An 18,473-nucleotide genomic window follows, 5' to 3' on the forward strand; every position below is an offset into this window, starting at 1 on the left:
CTCTAAATAAAATACAAAACATAGGGCTGAGGGTGTGGCTCAGTGGCTGAGTACCCTGAGTTCTAACCCCAGTACACATGCCTCTAAAAAAGGTGTCATATGTTGCCACCTCCAAGTCACCAAAATAGAGTTTTCTAGACCAACTTGTGAACCCATTTCAATTTCAAGTCACTCTGTGAATAGGCTAATCCTACACCGTAATGGTTCTCATCCCCAGAATTATCTTTTTAATTGTAGAGCTAACTAATCATGATATTCTTCATGAGCACAGTGCCCTGTGGGGCTTGGAACCCTCCAGTCTGGCTTCAGCTCACTTTCCCAATCCTGCCTTCCTAGCTCCCCCTGCCTTGGCCCCGCTCTGCCACGGCTCCTGGCTCCTGCATCGCAGCGTGCCTTTCCATACCACCTGCCTCTGCTCGTGCTGTCTCAGGGGCTTCCCCTTCTCTACCTGCTAAATTAGAACACACCTTCATGGCTCATCTCACAGGCTCATTGCTTGTGAAAACTCCCCCCCCTCCTCGCTTCTGGGGCCCCCCTCGGTATGGCAAAAGCAAAAGGCCACATCGTGCTATTGTAACATGCTCACCAGAGGCTGTGACAGTCACCAGAACTGTGAGCTCAGGAAGGCCTGGGAGTGGGCTCCTGTCCTCTGCACTCTTGGGTACTGTCCTACCCAGCACCTCACACAGTGACCTGTCCCTCAGTGATTACCCAGGCACCTGAATACAACAGGTCTCACTGATGCCTGCTTGAATATTAATCAAACGTATCCAGGTCCTTCGTCTCAACCCGTCCACGGGTACCTCTTTGGGTCTACTTTTAGTAGCCTCTTATTTTTAGCTCCCGTATTCTATGCTGGTCCCAATTTAGGTTATTCCCTAAACAGTTTGGGACAATGGAGTTAAAATATAGACCAAATTAGGTCACCGTCCTGCCTGATGTATTCCTTGTCCCAACACCAAAGTCTCAATTTTGACGCTCCAGCCCTTACCCCCTCGCTATTACTCATTTCATGCAGCACCAGTCCCCTCACCACTGCACCCCATCACTCTTATTTTCTTTTGGTTTCTTAAACAAGCCAAGCTTTCCCATCTTGGGTCTTTTGTATACTGTTTCTTGGACCTGGAAATCTCCACCTTAATTGTTTTTTCCCAACAACTATATTTTCCCCTTTAAATCTCAGCTTAGACATCTCCTCCTAAGACACCCCGACCCTCAATCTAAAATGAGACTGAGTTCTCCACTGCATAATTTCCCATACTGTTTAATTGAACACCTAAGCCCTTTTTTTTCCTCTTTTTCCTATTTCATTAATAGTGGTCGGTAGCAATATTTGGAGTATATTTTCCAGTGTTTTTTGTCTGTGTTCTCTGCTAGATCACAAAGACCATCTTGGTGTTGTTGGGTGCTCAGGCACAAGCCCACTGGAGGCCCAGGAGAGATGTGCTCATAGGAAGATAGTTCATGGTGAACTCTGACGCCTTAAGGAGACTCAGAGCCTACCCCATCACAGTTGCTCATTTTACATGAGAGAAAATGAAGAACTCACCAGCACTTGTAGTGAGTTCACCTAAGATCCCAGAGACAACACCTGCCAGGTAGACTCCGATAGTCAGGGTATCTTCCATTTTCGAGTTCTATTGCCCTAGATTTCTGGAAATTATGCAATAAAGACAAATTCTTAATGAAATGATCTGACAGGAAAACCAAGAGCTTCATGCATTTCAACCTTTCACTGAGAACGAAAGCAAAGCCTAAGGAAATACCATCTGAGTAATTTCTAACCAATGCAAATCTTCTCTCTTAGTCACCCCTAACCAAAACGTCAATGTTCTACAAGCACAGTGAGAGCTGCCAGAGCCCAGGGCAGCATCCTGGTTTTGCTCTGCTCCGTGAAGGGCCTGGGATCCTCTGCAAAGCCTGGTGGCTCAGGTCTGTGCTTGTCTCTTGTGTTAAGTAGAGAAAACCTAGCACCTTAAGCTAACTAGCGCCCCCTTTCTTCTATACAATGAAGAGTCTCTACTATTATCTGTGACATGTCTGTTAATTCATTGTCTCTGCTCAGGATCCTGGGCCTTTCTCTTTCTGGGTCTCCATCCATGCAACTGTCATTTATTCTAAAATGTCTTAAGTAGCTCCTACATGGAGTGCCTTGTGCTAGGTGCTGAGGATCCAGAAGTAATAACAAGAGAGTTTCTACCTTCCAGAAATACAGTCTAAAAGTGAGATGAGCAGTAAGCTCTCATAGGGCAGTAAAATACACACATGAGTTAAACCTCTTTTTTTCTTGACATGCTGACAGTGAAGAGTGCAACTAACCATCTGGTGACACTGAGAAAGGTCTTCTCAGAGGGAATAGTTGAACTAGCTTTGGAAGGATGGAGAACAATTTGCTTTTCAGAGATAGAGGAGATGATAATATTATGCAGAGAAATGGGAGCACAAAGCCACCAAGTTCAAACCAGGTTCTCCTTTGGAATGGTGAGGAAAGTAAGGTGATTTTCTGGAAATATCAGAAATGGGAGATGAAGGAGGTAAACAGAGATTAACATTGACGAGCGAGTTGGAGTCAGGGTGGAAACATTTTATATATGATATTGATTGGCTTGAACTCCATTCTACATAAAGAGGTATGGATTCATGTGGTGTGTGTGTGTGTGTGTGTGTGTGTGTGTGTGTGTGTGTGTGTGTGATAATCAAGTTTGATTCTTAGGAAAACTGGTGGAAAGTGAAGAATGGAGACTGTCAATTACAGAAGAGGTGGAAAGGAGGGCTGCTTGGGACCAGCGAGTGTTCTGGCAGCGACAATCCTGACGAGTCTTTGAGAAAGTGTTGTTTGGGGCCAGTCAGTGGAAGTTCATACAAATTTGTATCAATAAATACAGCCATGGAATGCTACACAAAGCCTTTTGTGCTGAGGTTTACATGACAGTTATTAATGGAGCACCCACTGGGAGCCTCGCACGGTGCAGAGTATCTGGGAGAGAAATGATCCGTGCTGAATACGTGTCTTCTCCAGAGGAGGCCAAGTTCCCACCTTCCACGTGTGCTTTTGGCTAGAGTCATGCCATGTCTCCTGGAGTGAACGGTCGATTCTCCTGGACCACAAGGCTTTGACCAACTTTGTTCTCTTGGCTCCTCCATTAGCCACCAGAACAGGAAAGCGGCTCCCTGTCTGGCTCCATCCTGGCTGGAGAGACATTCAACTTCAGTCAAGCATCAGGTTAAAATAGCTGTGCTTCTGAAGGCAGCAAGGGACCAGAGAATCAGGGATCTTAGGAGAAAGAATGCACACACTATAAATGAATCAACTGAATTCTTCTCTCTTCCTCTCGGTGACAGCATATCCGCCGGCCTTGACCCAGCACTGGTGGTCTTGGTGCTCCACTCTCCACCCCTCTCCACAGTGACCGATTTCATTGTTGGCTTCTTCTCATGACTTGAATGTGGAAATTTTTTGAGTGCCTAGTTCATTGCAAGTTCCATTTAAGGGTGGAAGAGTTAGAACAAGCTGTAACCAGTAGACAGCCTGGTGACTCAGGAGCTTAAACATTTAACTAATTAGTAAGGAAAAATGTGGCAAAGATTTGCAGTTAATCAGAATGAAAGAATCACTGGGGCCCGAATTATGCAAGCTTCTTTTTCCTTTTGGGACTAAATCGGAACTATGGGAGAAGAAAGCTACCTTTTACCTTTTAGGAATTTTGCCTGTGTGTGTGTGTGTGTGTGTGTGTGTGTGTATGTGTGTGTGTGCTGGTGGTGGTAACTGACAAAGAGAACAATTTCAACACCTCAGAAAAATGCCTCATCATTTCCTCTTGTGAAATCTGGTATTTGTGGATGAATCCATGTTAGGAACATGGACCTCCACTAAGAAGGTCAATGTCCAGTCTCATTTTTGACCAAAGGCTGCTACCAAGCGGTGGTGCTTATGAGAAGAACAGATCCTGTGACTTCATGTGGCCCCAAAGGGCAGGAAAATGTCATAACTAATACCATCGCCTTTTTGTCAGACGACTTCAGATCCCAGTATAACCTCTTTCAGGAGATAGGATGGTTTTCTCTGGGCTTAAGTTTTCTCATCTATGAGATACAGCTCATTATACCTGCTTATCAGAGAACTCTTAAGACCAGATAACAACATGAAAAAATATTTTATCTTCTGTTTTCTCATCTGGAAAATTATTCTAGAATTATCTCCATTTCTGGGATGTTTGGGGATAAAAAGAAAGGAGGAAAAAACCACAAGAATCCCTAACATGTAGTAAGTGACCAATAAATTGGGATTTATTGTAATTACTATTTTAATTACTTTTGTAATTACTATTCTAAGATATGAAAAAGACCTAGGTATTTTTTCAGAATTCTGTCCATCCCACCCAGAAAAAAATGGCAACCAGACCTACAGATATGAAAGCAAGCTAGTGTTTTATAATGGTGCTTGATGATTAATAGTATTGTCTTTTGCCATGTGCACTGTCTTTCCCTTGAAGATCTATGTGCATCATTGGATGAGTGTTACCTCTTCCCATTCTGAGACAGCTGAGACCAAGCACAATGCACCTATCCCTGTGTTGAAGAAGAGCCAATCAAGTCCATTGACAAACTTAGCTGAATGCTCACCTGATTGTTGCTTTGTTGTTTTCTTCCCTCCTTCCCTCCCTCCCTTCCTCCCTCCCTCCCTCCTTCTCTACCTCCCTCCTTTTGTTCATTTTTCTATTTTATATCTATTGTTAAAGTTAAAAAAAAAACACAGACTGGGGGTTTGTTGTCAAGGAGCACATGGAGTAAGAAAGCACGTGTGTGTGTGTGTGTGTGTGTGTGTGTGTGTGTGTGTGTGTTTGTACATGGAAGTTTTCAAATGCACAATTTCCATAGAGACACTAGACTTACTCTTTGGCTGACTGTGATTGTGCGCTTTGTTCCAAACCCCTCATCTTGACCTCAATTCTTGCATTTTCAGAAAGGGAGAAATCTTCAGGGTCCAGCGCCCTTTGCTATCCTTTGCTCAGTTCTGATGACTTGCAACAATCTTCATGTCCTTCCCACTGGGCTTCCAATCTTGTCATCTTCTCAGACCATGGATGTGTCCATCTCATCACCAACATGATGCCTGCCAGCATGGCTGGTGCCCTTCAAATGTCGGTCTGATGAATGAATTAATGAATGAATGACAGAGAGGAGTGTAATTGTGGAGAGCAAGTCATCTGCATCTTGGCTCTGCTCATTCTTTTCGATTTAGAATAGTGGCTTCTAGCAGAAGCTTGATACCTGTCTTTTAGTCTACTGATCCTCTAATTATTTTTTCTCCCCTGTGAAGATGAAGAGGAGGATTGCCAGGGCATTCAAGTTTTAGGATGATAACTGGGTAGTTCTATAGAAGTGGAGCCACATGGATTTAACTATATATTTCTAGGTAGATACAGCTATGACTTTTAAAATGGAAAGAACCATCATCCAAGAGAAGTAGAGGACTTGAACTTTTCCTGCTTTAATTTGGAACTAGTTGGCAATACTATTCCCAGGAAAAAAAGGAATTTTCTACATAATCTTTTTTTTTTTTAAATCAGAGTTCTACACTGAGATTTGGGGTTAACAATTCAACTAACATATATTATTTTCTTTGTTCTCAGGGATTTTCTAGGAAAGTGCCATCATGGATAAAAGCAGGATTCAGATACTTGTGTGCTTCTGCCAAAATATCATGTCAGTCTATAGTAGCTCAACCTCACCAATAGCCTCATAGTGACTCCTTGTTTCCATGGTATTTCTAATGTTCTGTTTGACCATTTGGAGTCAATGAAACAACCATTTTTATCATGTACAGTCCTCACCTTACTTCCATTGAGATGGTAATACCGAATTGGTGAGGTTTCTGGGGAGGAGGAGTCAAGGCATTGATCCTATTAACTGGATGGTTTGGCTTTCCACATAGTTTATTAAACAGGCATTACTCATTTTTACCATTTTCTTGGAGGAGAGCATATGGAAATTTGCCTCATCTCCACTGCCAGTTTTTGCAGATACAAGGACTTGAGAAAGTAGTACCATCATCATTATTGAGTCTTCTCATTGCTTCCAGAATGTGATTTTTGGAAATTGTTGATTCACTAAATTAATTTTGGTCAGGCATAAACCAAGGGCCGATCTGACTTTCTCAAAACTCCATTGCCATTCCCAATAAGTAATCTAGGAGGGAAAGGATGACAAGTGTTCAGGGTTCTGGGGATCTTCTATGAGCTACACAGAAAATCCCTTTCGGCAGCCCCAACTGAACGGTGCACCATTTACGTAGTAGATTCTCTACCATCATTTGCCTGGTTGCAGTTGATGATTTCAGTTTCTCATCTCTGGATGATCAGACATGTCTAATTCCCATTTTAATCATATTACCTGGATGATAAAAAGTAGCTCCATACTGATTTATGCATTCTAGCTGCCAAGGAAAAAAGCTAATCAACGTGATGTTGAGCCTATTTTGAGAGTAGCTATAAGCCATAGTTACTGGTGTTCTTGCAGACTGTGAGATATTTTAGTTCTGATAAGGAATAAAAATTCCTGCCTCAAATGGCTCCCATCACACCAAGATCTTGCAACAATAACACTACTGATTCAGACATTAATCTTAAGTACCCAGGGAGCCCTAAAATACTGCAAACCACTAGCAAAGACTGTGGTAATTGCCAAGTAAATTCCCTCCATAATGTGGCCCTTATTATGACCAGCCAGCCAAGGCTCGCCCTTAAATCATCTCAACTGAACAGAGCTCTGTAGAAATATTATCACCTCTACATACCTCTGGCTTTTTTCATTAACCTGTTATCCTCTTTACAAATAGGGTTCTTCACCCATTCCCGTTTTCCAGATTAGCAATGCTCAGTTAAGTAAACGCACATGAAATTTCAAAGGGAACGGGTGCAATAATCATTACCAGCTGCTAAGTTGAGCACTGAGAAAATGCTCGCGATTCACAGAGAAAAATCCATGCTGTTCTTTGGAGGCATTCAAGCCTTTAGAGCTGGATCAATGTGTAACTTCAGGGCCAGGCACTGCTCTGTCCCAACAGTAAGTCCTGTACACTGGGAAAGGTGCCCAGGCATGAACTTTGGTCTTTTCCACAAACCATCTGGAGCATTCATGACAACACTGGCTTTGAAGTTGGCCTGACCTGGCTGGCTCTGCCGCTGCTCATCAGCTTGGGAGTTATTCATTTCGTTGTCCATTCATTCAGTCTGCAAACATTCTCTGTGTCCTCTACTGGCTAGGCAGGATCTATTAAAAAAAAATCAGAAAAATGACGGGAATTCAGAGAAAGTGTCCCTTAGCCAGAATGGGAAGGTCCAGGAGAGCTTCTGAAGAAAGCAGTGAGAAATATCAGGCCCCATTTTATCATCTGTAAAATGGGCACAATGGGTCGGTCCTCTCTGGAAAGTGACTGTTAGGTCAAATGAGTTGATATTCCTAAAATGAGTGACTATTTTGAACTCAGATTTGGTGTTTGACAAACTGTCCCAATATTTTTGTCTGGTCATAAGGTCATACATTTCATTAATTATTAGATTATACGTTTCACTATTTATACAATTTAAAAAGGGCATAAAATACAGGGAAAGAAAAAATAAAGCCTATCGTATCTCAAACCCTGAGGAGGTTTCTATTCTGCTAACATTTTGACATATTCTTGCAGACACCTTGGCTCTTTTGTGCCCTTTTGGAGAGTGCCCTCTTATGCATTCTGGACCCTTATGCCTTCCCAGTTAGCAGTGTATCATGAATTTCTTCCCACATCACTGGTCATTGCAAATATTAGGTTTAATAGCTGGCTAAGATATCACATGGCTTTATTACAATTTAGTTAAACATTCACCTATTTCTAGTAATTAAGACTGTTTTTTCAATTTGTAGTCATTATGAACCCAATTTTTGACCATTATAAATCATGCCTAAATTAACATCTTTGTGCCTATTTTTGATGATTCCCTTAGGCTAGCTTCCCAGAGCTGGAACGACTGGGTCATAGGCTATGAATATTTTCAAGGCTCTGCAGTCATGATGCCAAATTGTCTTCCAGAGGGGTTATAACCATTTCCATTCTGACTGGGAGTGAATGAGCATGCCTTTCTCCCCATATGCTTGCCAGCCAAATTGAAGTTATTATTACTGTTATTCTTATTACCATGTGCCATTCAGTCTGTAAGGGCATTTCAGGTTTTAAAAATTCATCTAAGGTTTTTTTTTTCCTGCTTCCGAATTTAAAAGCAGCATCTCTGCATTATAACTGTTAGAGAAATAGAGGAAAAACATTTCAATAAAGCAAAGCAAAAAAACACCAATAGCCCCATGGATCAGATATAATCACTTAACATTTTCATTCAGTTCCCTTATAGATGTATTCTTTCATTCAATGATTTATCATAACCATTTAATGTTGTATATCTCTTTTCATTTACATTTCTGCACGTGATTAATATTCTTTTTAAAGTATGATTTTAAATAATTCCGTACATGACCATTGTTCTAGTAGGTCGATTTCACCCCACCGCCATCTCCCAATACACATACAGCTATGGGTATATTAGCAACTAAATGTCTTTGTTAAACTCAACTTTGGTTCATTTGGTCTGGATAATTCTTTGTTGTTGAAGGACTACCTTGGGCATTATTAGATGTTAAGCAATACCACTGACCTCTGTGAATTGTGACATCACAAAATATTTGCAGACATTACCAAATGTCCGCTAGGAAACACACCAACCCCAGGTTAAGAACTGCTAGCCGGGGCTCCCACCATGTGCTACTCGAGCTACCTGTTTGTTTGAACTGAAGCGCCCCAGCTGTGGCACATAGCCAGCTTGGAGCCACATAGCCGGCCTGGAGCTTCCAAATTTGGGATGGCTCTTCCCCGAATCATCTTTATATGACTCTGAATCTTCCTGATCAGGGATGTTTCTTCATTTTTATGGGTGCAGAAACATTATGTATTTTGCACATATCTTTTAAATATTAAAAAAATGCTGCTATCTCTAAGCTTAAGAACCCCTTTATCTTTTTTTCCATTTTTCCACACATGCCTTTAATTCCCCTCCCAATTTGCTCTCCATCTAATGAATGTGTCGGTCTCTCTTTGTCCATAATTTAGTCTTCTCCTTTTTTTTTTTTTTTTAAATGGCATCAAGAACTGAATTCTTGTGAGGTGAGCAGAGCAGAGCAGGGCAGGCTGTTCCTACTGTTCTCTGACTCCACAAACTAAGCACCTTATAAAATCAGTTTCCTTCAAGCATTTTTAAAAATCTATCAACGTAGAAATTTCATATTCCAAAACTCAATGTATTTTTATGTATTCAAACATCAGATTTGCTCTTCTGGAGATTATATAATATCAATGGCTCATATTTCATTTACTCTCAACTAAAGACTCAGAGACCGTTCACCTTGCCCCAATTTGGACTTGCCGTAGTAATGACCATGTTGCCGGTAGAAACTAGATAGCAATTATAGAAATATAGAGTGATCAAGTGAGAAAGGATTTAAGTAATCATGTGGTTCACATTCTCCTTTCACAGATGGAGGAACCAAAGCATAAAAGTAAAGTATTTGTCCATGGATTACAGCTACTAGTAAGATTAGTAAGACTCCATTAGAAATCTGACTCCTAGATTGATCTTTCCAAGGACACTGAGGGAAATGATAAGATGCTCTAAGGAAAAAAAAATACATATAAACACACACACATACACATACACACACCCTTGTGTGTGTGTGTGTGTGTGCACACTCACGCATATATCCTGCTTATTGTAGATAGTTAGATACAGAAAGGGAATAGTTAGGATAGCAAGCACACATAAAACAAGGACATCATCTGCAAAGAGAGAATGGATGAGAAGTTCAGGCAATTAGTTAACAGTGTTTCTGTGACAGTGGCAGAAGATAATAAAATGTGTCTGGGTGACTTCAGATGAAGAAAGGAAGGGGTCAACTGCACATGGCTACATGGGTTCTCCCTTTCAAGACTGCCACTTTACATCAATCTCATTACTTTAAAATTTTTTTCATTAACAATGGACCTTTATTTTATTTATTGATATTTGGTGCTGAGAATCAAACCCAGTGTCTCAAACATGCTGGGCAAGCATTCTGCCACTGAGCCCAGGCCCAGCCCTCAATCTCATTTCTCGACTGCAGGATTTTAGGATGAATGGACAGCAGTTGTGGCCACTCTAGGTCTCTGAGTGAATTGATACTGATCACATGAGCCTCATTTATTTCCCCATCTCTCCAACTTTTCTGTCCAAGTTGTCAAAGCTCTATCCCACTAACTGGAAAAAATGATTTCTAACATGAGTGTTTGGTAAATTGAATCACACAGTCACCACCAGGAGCAAATTCAAAAAGATTACTAATAATTTAAAATCCTCAGTGTTTTGGCTAGTTTCAGTTTCCTACACACCTATTGAGCTCAATAAATGGACAATATAAATAAACAACACATCTATTTGGCAAGACCCCCCTCCTGATTACCCGGGCCCACTTATCTCTACCTCCCAGTGGCCTTTCCCTTGTCAGCTCATAAACTTCATATTTGCTTTGTGACTCAGCATACCTGTGACAATAACTGTATGGCTCTTTAAAGATATCAACAGGATGTTTGGTTTAGGTTAGCCATGAATAAATACTGATATCACTAATCCTAAAAATCACAAGTATGATAAAAATAAATATTCTGACCTTCGGTGAGTGAGTAATTGGACGTGAATTACATTTGTCTTTTTGATAATGAGGCAAAGCAGAATCGCGGAGTGAAGGGACATCCTGTATTTATGTGCTTCCACTACAATGGGTAATTAAGTGCAGTTGAATAGTTTAAGGTCAAACTGCGGTCTCTGCCCTTGATTGGCTGCTCTGGATGGCAAAGCCCACACTGAAAGGGTACACAGCGATGCCCTCCAATGGTGAGTGTGTTCAGGAGCACATTGGTGAGAAAGATGGGGCTCTGCTCTGTCTAACTGCATTGACAGTCCTGAGCTCAAATGAGATGAATTAGAAATATGGCATAAACAATAGGAAAAACACAGTAGAAATTAATATTGCATGTCTGTGAATAAGTGACATTTCTGATTCCATTTCAAGTAATAGTTTTCAACACGTATGGAGAGCCACACATCTCTTTGGAGATGTGATAGAGACTATGGGCTGCTTCCCAGGGGGAAGAGACAGACATGACCAGTGCATATACCCACACCTCACACAGGGCAGGCCACCCTATCCTGTAAGCTTCCAGAAGAAGGCAGATAGAACTTGAGCAAGGCTGTCCCAACTCTGGGGTTTTTGAGGTGCAGATAAAGAGCTCCTATTCAAGGCATCATGGAGAAAAAAATGTCCTTTGCAGTGTCTAATCCCGTACCTGGGACAAAAAAATTTAGATCCGTTGTTCCAATCAAGTGATTCAGTATTTCTGAGTCACTTCCCAACTGAATACTGAATCCAACAACTTGCCCAAGGTCGGAACTGGATTCATGGGTGCAGAGTCCATACACCGGGTGCTTGCTCCTGGTGGGACCCACAGTTGGTTTAATCTCTGCTGCTGTCCATCAAGATTTTTAGCAGCAGGTCTTATTCTTCCATTTTTTACTGTGTCTCTCAACTTATGAAGCTGGTTTTTCCCACCATCGTGTATCTTGTGAGTTGAAATCAGAGGGCTGATCCCACCCTGCTCTTCCACAGTGTCCCCTACTCCGTTGCCCTCCATCACCCCATTTCACACACACACATATATATATATTTCATACCTATGTTGTTTGGTGCTGTCTTCCTCTGCAGAATGTCAACTACAGGATGACAGAAACTTGCTCTCTGTCGTATCCTACACCTACTACTATTCCTGGTGCATGGTCAGACTCCATGAACGTGTATCGAATGAATGAATAGATTTGATCCAGACATACTTGATACTACCCAGTTAGCACTCTTGGCTGCTTGCTTGTAGTCTCTCATTAAAGCACCATGCTCTGTGCTAAGACAATTGAAAATCCTCTGGGGTCATCCTATAGACATGACTCTCTTGGAATAAGAATCTGTGGTTTTAATAGAGGAAAAATTTGAGCCACTTTTGTTAAAGAAACACTTAAAGTGTTGCCGTAATTATTGGAATAATTGTGGGGCAAAAAAAAGTTAGCACTTCTTAAACAACCACTCTCTACTAGGAGATAGATACCTCCTTTAGTTGAGTTATCCCTGAACACTTTAGTATGTGCTTTTTGGTTTCCATCTTACAGAAAAAGAAACTGAGGCTCTGAGATGATCACTGCCTCAGCCAAACTCCCTTAGCAAGCAGGTAATGGCTGTAGAAACCAGCAATCAGCAGTGGTGACGGTTAATAATTATAGTTAAATACTTCCATTTCAACACTTATGAAGCTCCTTCTTCTCTTCCAGGATACGGAGTGATATTTAGGTTTGGGAACCAGTTTTTCCCACTGTCTGCTGATTGCTTTTTCACTGAATTTTGTTTTCTTTGGCAAAAATTAAGGGAAAGGGATCAGGAAACAAAGTGAAGTCAGTAACTCATTTCCTCCCAAAGTCATTGACTTAGGTTGCCTGGGCCAGGCTCTGAGCTAGCTGTTTGTGGGGGATTCAAATAAAACAGACACCGTCTGTCTTCAAGGACGTCCTGGCCTTCTGTTGGCAAGACAGCATTTAGTCAGTCCACAAGCATCCCCTTAGTGCTTACTCTGTGCCTCTCACAAGGCTCAGGGATGAATGGCACACCACCCTGTCCACCCGTCTGGGAGGGGAGCCCCTGGCTGCCAACTAACGGGAAGGTCAAAATCAGAAGCTAGATTGTAAATTTCATGAGCAGAACAACAAGTTCTATCTTGCTCCAGGGGTATTTACAGTGCATGGCACAGCTCCCAGCACAACAATGATGCCCCATAAACACTTGTACGGGGCGGTGTTAGTCAGTTTTCTGTTACTGTAACAGTATACCTGAGAAAATCAGTCTTTAAGGAGAAATGATGTATTTTGGCTCCTGGTTTCAGAGATTTCGGTCTGTGGTCACATGGTACAGTTGCCTTGTCCTTGTTGGGCACAGCAAATCATGGCAGTGGAAGAGCAAAGCTGCTCATTGCATGGTGGCTGCAAGAGGAAGGGGCTGGGGTCACAATATTCCTTTCAAGGACATTCCCCCTCAAACTAGTTTTCCTTCCTATAGGCCCTACCTTCTAAAGGTCCCACCCCCTGCCAACTGTGGTCCAGGTTGGCAACCAAGTCTCTAGCATATGAGCCTTTGGGGGACATTGAAGATCTAAGTCATAACGAGACTAAAGTACCCCAATGGAAATGCATGGGAAGGAGTGTGTGCCAGGTGCGTGTAGGGGTGACGTTCCAAAGGCAGATGATATGGGATGACTTTGAACATCTCTTGAGTGAGGATGTAGGAGAGAAAAGACCAAGTGAGAAAAAAAAAAAAACAAAAACAAAACCTGGGCATCCTGAGTAAAGGTCTAGAGCTGCTGAAATGTGTGTGGGGCAGTGGGCTTGGGAGGGTACGGGCGGCCCACGAGGCCGGGGAAGAGGAAGCAGTGAGGGGCTGTGCAGGCGCACAGTCATGCCTGACTACCCGGAAGAGGCCCTAATGGACTCACCGTTTCTTCCAGCCTGAAGTCAGGTGACCGTGAAAACAGAATGGGGTGAATAGGCAGTTACGATCTTGCACTCTAATCATAATTAGAGTGCAAAATCAAATTTACTTTTCAAAACAACTCTAGAAGAAAGATGGTATCCATTTGACAGATGTGAGATAGAGGGTTACGGAGCTTAAATGACTCTGCCTAGGTCTCATACTTCATCAGTTCCAAAGTCAAAATTTGAGCCTAGTCCGTCTGTTCCTAGCCAATCTCTAGAAAAAATTCAAGAGATATAATGGATAATCCTCATTAGCTGGAGGCAGGATTGCAAATGAAAGGCCTGATGCAGGCCTGATCTAATCAATAGACCATCTTCCTTGGCTAGAAATTGAACACATCCACCCCTGACCCCACTATTCCCTATTTTCTCCAGGGCCTCTTTACACATTCTTGTCTCAGTGAAGACATTCGACCAAGAGTGGACAAGTGGGGAGTCTTAAATAAGCAGGTTCAGACTGATTTTGAGGAAATACAACATCAGTAAAGGGTTTAGAGTTGAACCGAGAGGAAGCAAAAAAGAAAAAAAAAGGGGGGGGGTTAATTGGAAATTGACATTTGGGATTTTCTGTAAGGAGAGAAACGGGAAGTCAGGATTTCCATTCCATCCAGATGTGAGGAGGCAGGAAGAGGGAAGGAGCATTCCGAAAGATAATAGGTCCATTCTCTGTCCTCTGCCTAGAGCTGGGAGTGAGTTGCAGGGGCCACTGGAGTGAAGGAAGAGTAGACTTGGTGGCCTGAGCCTCCTGCTTCTTCACAGCCTGAGACCTGCAGGGCAGTTGGAAGGGTCAGATGTTGGTGTGGTGAGGGAGAAGTGGGCCTCTCCATACCCTGTTCTCAGGTAGTAAGTTGCTGAAGCTTTTTGAGAAAGAGAAGTGATGGCATTTCCAAGAGTATTTTAAATGAACTCAGTTCCAGAAATCCATCTAATGGAAATAACTTGAAATGAAGATGTAAATCTAATGCATATAGAGGTTCATCATAGTATGTGAAATATTAAGAGAACTTCTGAATATCAAAGTGTCATGCTAGTTTTGCTGCATTCATCAGAGGGGGAAATATGCAAAATTTTGTGAAGAATTTTGTATGCAAAGAATGTCCAATAACTTGAGAAAGGATTTACGATATACCATGAAGTGAATAGAAAGCAGGATGCACAGTTGCATACCGGATATGATGCATGTAGGAAAAAATTCTCAATTCTATAGGCAAGGGGTTGGCAAACTGTGGCCTTCAGGCCAGATCTAACCTGCCACCTGTTTTTGTAAATAATTGGAACACAGCCACACTCATTCTTTATGTATTGTTGATGGCTGATTTTGTGCTACAACAGCACAATTGAAAGGTTGCAATAGAAACCATAGGTCTCAAAGCCCAAAATATTTGCCATCTGGCTCTCCAGAGGAAAAGTTTGCTGACCTCTGCTGTATACCCAAACACGGATGATGACTTTTTAAATGTTTAAAAAAGCATTATTATATTTATCTTTTGTTTTCATAATAGGTTTGTATTCATTTTTATACTAAGAAAGGCATGTTTAAAAATATCTTGCTACAAATGAAAATGATCGGCCTAGTATAATTTCACTCTGTTCCAAGTTGAGCTATTATGCAAAGTGAGGCAGTTTTGTTTACGTTTCTCTGAGAATTAGGAAGTCCCAAAGCTAAACCCCAGGGGTGATGATCTGCTACAAATTTGTAGTATGCCCTTTAAAGGTGGGTGTGTGTGGGGGTGGGGGCTAGGCTCTCACAGCTGTAGATTTGGCTACTATGCAGATTACACAGCCCTTGGGGGTTAGTTGAGGAGGCCTGTGAGATGAAGGAAAGAGAGTCCTTCTCCATCCAGGAGACTTGCAGCCTGGTCTCTTGGACCAGAGGAGGATTCCAGAGCCCCTCTGAGCCTTAGTTGCCTGGTCTCTCAAAGTGGCATCCTAACCGTCCTCTGCTGTTAGAAGGAGCCTGGCCCAGATATCCTCTTCACCTCCTGTCCGGCTCTCAAGGCTAGGATTCCCTGAATTATCAGAAACATTTGATCAGCTTTTGGCAGCAAGAATCTGGCTCATTTGCTTCCTAAATAATGGAAAGCAGGTGCAAGGACCAATATGGTGGAGAAGAGAGCCCCTTGCTCCACCATGAAACTCAGGCCTCTGGCTGCTGCTGTGCGGTGACCTGTGAGAACCATATTTCTAGGTGCCACTTCCTCCCTCTCCCCCAACCCATATTTCCTCTTAGAGCTTTGATGTCGTGTGGTAAATGCCCTGTAATATGTGCCATTTCACGTATTGTTCGAAGAAATTTGGTGTCTGTGGGAAAGAAACACAACCCTGTTTGCTATGCTTCACCCACCAAGAAAATGTACAAAAATAACTAAAAAGGCAGTTCACCGGAAGAAAAATTCAAATAGGTCTTTTCTTTTAGTCCATAGTTCTAGTTTCTACTTTCTGTGGGGATTTCATAGGGGAAAACATTGAACCCTAAAAGCTGGACATTTTGAGACGACATGATAAGGATGCCCACATATTGATTCATGATTTCACTTCCCAGCCAGCATCTGGCAGGCCATCCTTTGTATGCTTGATGGTTTTCTTCCTTCCAAAGTGTCAAGTGTGGATTATTCTTTTGTCAGTACAGAATGTAGCAGATAAGGAAGCTGAGGCTAGATAAACTTCCTGGGGAAGAGGAAGAAGAAAACAATCTTTAATTGTACCTTCTATTGACTGTTCAAATCCTCTCTCTCCAAATGAGTAAGTTTTGATGAATAAATGTCTTGTCTACAGGTCTGTGCACCTGAAATGGGTCTCCCAAGACCCCTGCCCAACTGGAATAGGACGACTTCTCTTCAGTCACAGTTCACAGGTCATGAGAACCTGGTGAAGATGACCACCTTCCCTGTCCGGTACAGGGAGCTGGGAAAGGTCATCGATCTTCCTCTCTCCCCCACTTTCAAGGGCTTTGCTGTGCCTGGCTCCACCTGGACCATTAGAGCTCCCGTTGACCCCGATGCTCTTCTTGAGAACACTCTCCCAGGACTTCCGACGGCCTCCTAAAGTCATTCCTGAGCCCCATGGGGAACCCTGTCTTGACTTAGGAAGAGCTGATCAGATTTGAGTAAATATGACAACTCTCTGGAAATCACTCGTTCATTCCCATTTTCAACTCTAAATCTAAAGTACACACCAAGAGTGAGTCCCCCTTTGGGAGGAGAAGATGGCCTTTCAAGTCCTGACAAAAAGCCAGGCTCCTGGCAGCCTCAGCCCCACCAGCCCCATGGGGAGGCAGAAGACGCTCCCTGTGAGCTCTGCTCCGCACCTTCAGGGTAGGACAGGAACTTCTGTATTTCTGAGAGCTCTGTCTCTGCTGTCTGTCTGCCCAGCCTGTCCTCCCTTTCATCCTTCCCACCACTCTCCACCCAATTCTTTCGGTAAGAAGGTTCCCTGGGACACTCTGTGATATGGAATCATGGGTTCTATGTTCTACTGTGCACCTCATTTCAAAAAATCGTAAGCATCTGGTATAAATTCAATTCTATTGATACCAGAGAGGAGAGGGACAGGGAGAGAGAGACATGGGGCAGGGGGAGAGAGACAGAGAATGAATTCTTTCCAAGAGTCCTGGAAAGCAGGCCTCCCCATGTCTGTTTGACAGCTGAGCTCGCACAGCCACCAAGTACTAGATAGTAATTATACCTGGGTATGCCTGTCTGCAGTCTGTGCCTTACCCCCACAGCGTGATTATATCACAACCCTGTCAATGCCAAGGCCATACAGAGGTGCTGCCTGTTGGTCAATGAAGGAACGTGTGTTTGCGAGAGGTCTGAAGCAAAGGGTGGTTGGGATGGGGGTTTCAACCCCGAGGAGGGCAGACAGCGAAGAAGTCAGATGCCAGTCCCACCCAGACCGTCTGCTTCCTCCTTTCCTCTTTCCTTTGGAATTGGTAGAGAGGTAGATTAAAGGAATGCTTCCCTATTTCTCTTTCCCCATTATCACCAAATGGTTTTACAATAATACTGAATGATTCATTTTTAAAAAATGTCTAATATTTAATTTGTCCATTTTAATATATGCATTTGTTAAAAATATTTTAGGGCATCAATCTCCACGCTAGATAAATGAAGATGAACTGTCCAGGGGTGTTTCCTGTTTCCATGGAGCTTGGAGCCTGACTTAGGCTATTGGCTCATGCCATCTGATGCTCACGGCAACTGCTTCAAGATAAGAGTCCACGTACCCACTCAACAGAAGAGGAAACCTGAGTTCTTTCAGCGAAAGGAGAAAGAGGTAGAATTTGAGTTTAAAGGTTTCTCCTGAACCAAGTACTGGGCCACACTAGAAGAACAGGCACGGAGGAAAACAGAGGGAAGAGGTAAAGAGAAGATCTTCAGTATAAATCCATGAGATCTCCAGTAAGCGTCTCTGATTGTTTTTGAAGGAGGAAGGAAAGAGCAGTGGAGGGGAAGGAAGATGGAAGGATTTGTGCCCTTCACTCCAGGTTTCCCCTTCTCTTTTAAATGCCTGGTCATTTTTTTGGCTGTCTTTCAAACTCTAGGAAACACTGGAATTCCAAGCTAGGAGGGGCTTCCTTTGCAGGTCTGGCTATTGTAACTTTACGAGAAACTTCTCAAACTTCCTCTCACCAGTTATAAACCACAGGCTTTTGAATGAATTTCATATTCATTAAACAGTTAACCCTTCCCCTTTCTGACTCATACTTGATATATTCTTACTCAGCTTTTAGGGTAAGGTAAAGCCTGGGACAGTCTTATGTGCACTCCCTCCGCCCCAACATACACG

General features: G+C 42.6%; 2 long non-coding RNA genes across 3 annotated transcripts in view; one reads left to right on the plus strand and one right to left on the minus strand.

Moving 5' to 3' along the window:
• The window catches only part of LOC144365279 (uncharacterized), a 33,107-nt gene that overhangs the window by 10,430 nt on the left and 4,204 nt on the right, over positions 1 to 18,473 (plus strand). The window contains exons 1-2 of one of the 2 annotated variants that reach the window (XR_013423581.1): positions 1,851 to 1,932; positions 17,768 to 17,960. This is a non-coding gene — a long non-coding RNA (uncharacterized LOC144365279). Of the gene's footprint in view, positions 1 to 1,850; positions 1,933 to 17,767; positions 17,961 to 18,473 lie in introns of those variants that run through there. The other variant, XR_013423582.1, reaches the window with a different exon arrangement.
• Positions 5,919 to 7,152, minus strand: LOC144365278 (uncharacterized). The gene is made up of 2 exons (XR_013423580.1): positions 6,797 to 7,152; positions 5,919 to 6,189 (listed from the first exon to the last, which is right to left on the minus strand). It is a non-coding gene; the product is annotated as an uncharacterized LOC144365278 (long non-coding RNA).

The sequence above is a fragment of the Ictidomys tridecemlineatus genome, chromosome 7, assembly GCF_052094955.1.
Source record: "Ictidomys tridecemlineatus isolate mIctTri1 chromosome 7, mIctTri1.hap1, whole genome shotgun sequence".
In the NCBI taxonomy this organism is placed as follows: Eukaryota; Metazoa; Chordata; class Mammalia; order Rodentia; family Sciuridae; genus Ictidomys; species Ictidomys tridecemlineatus.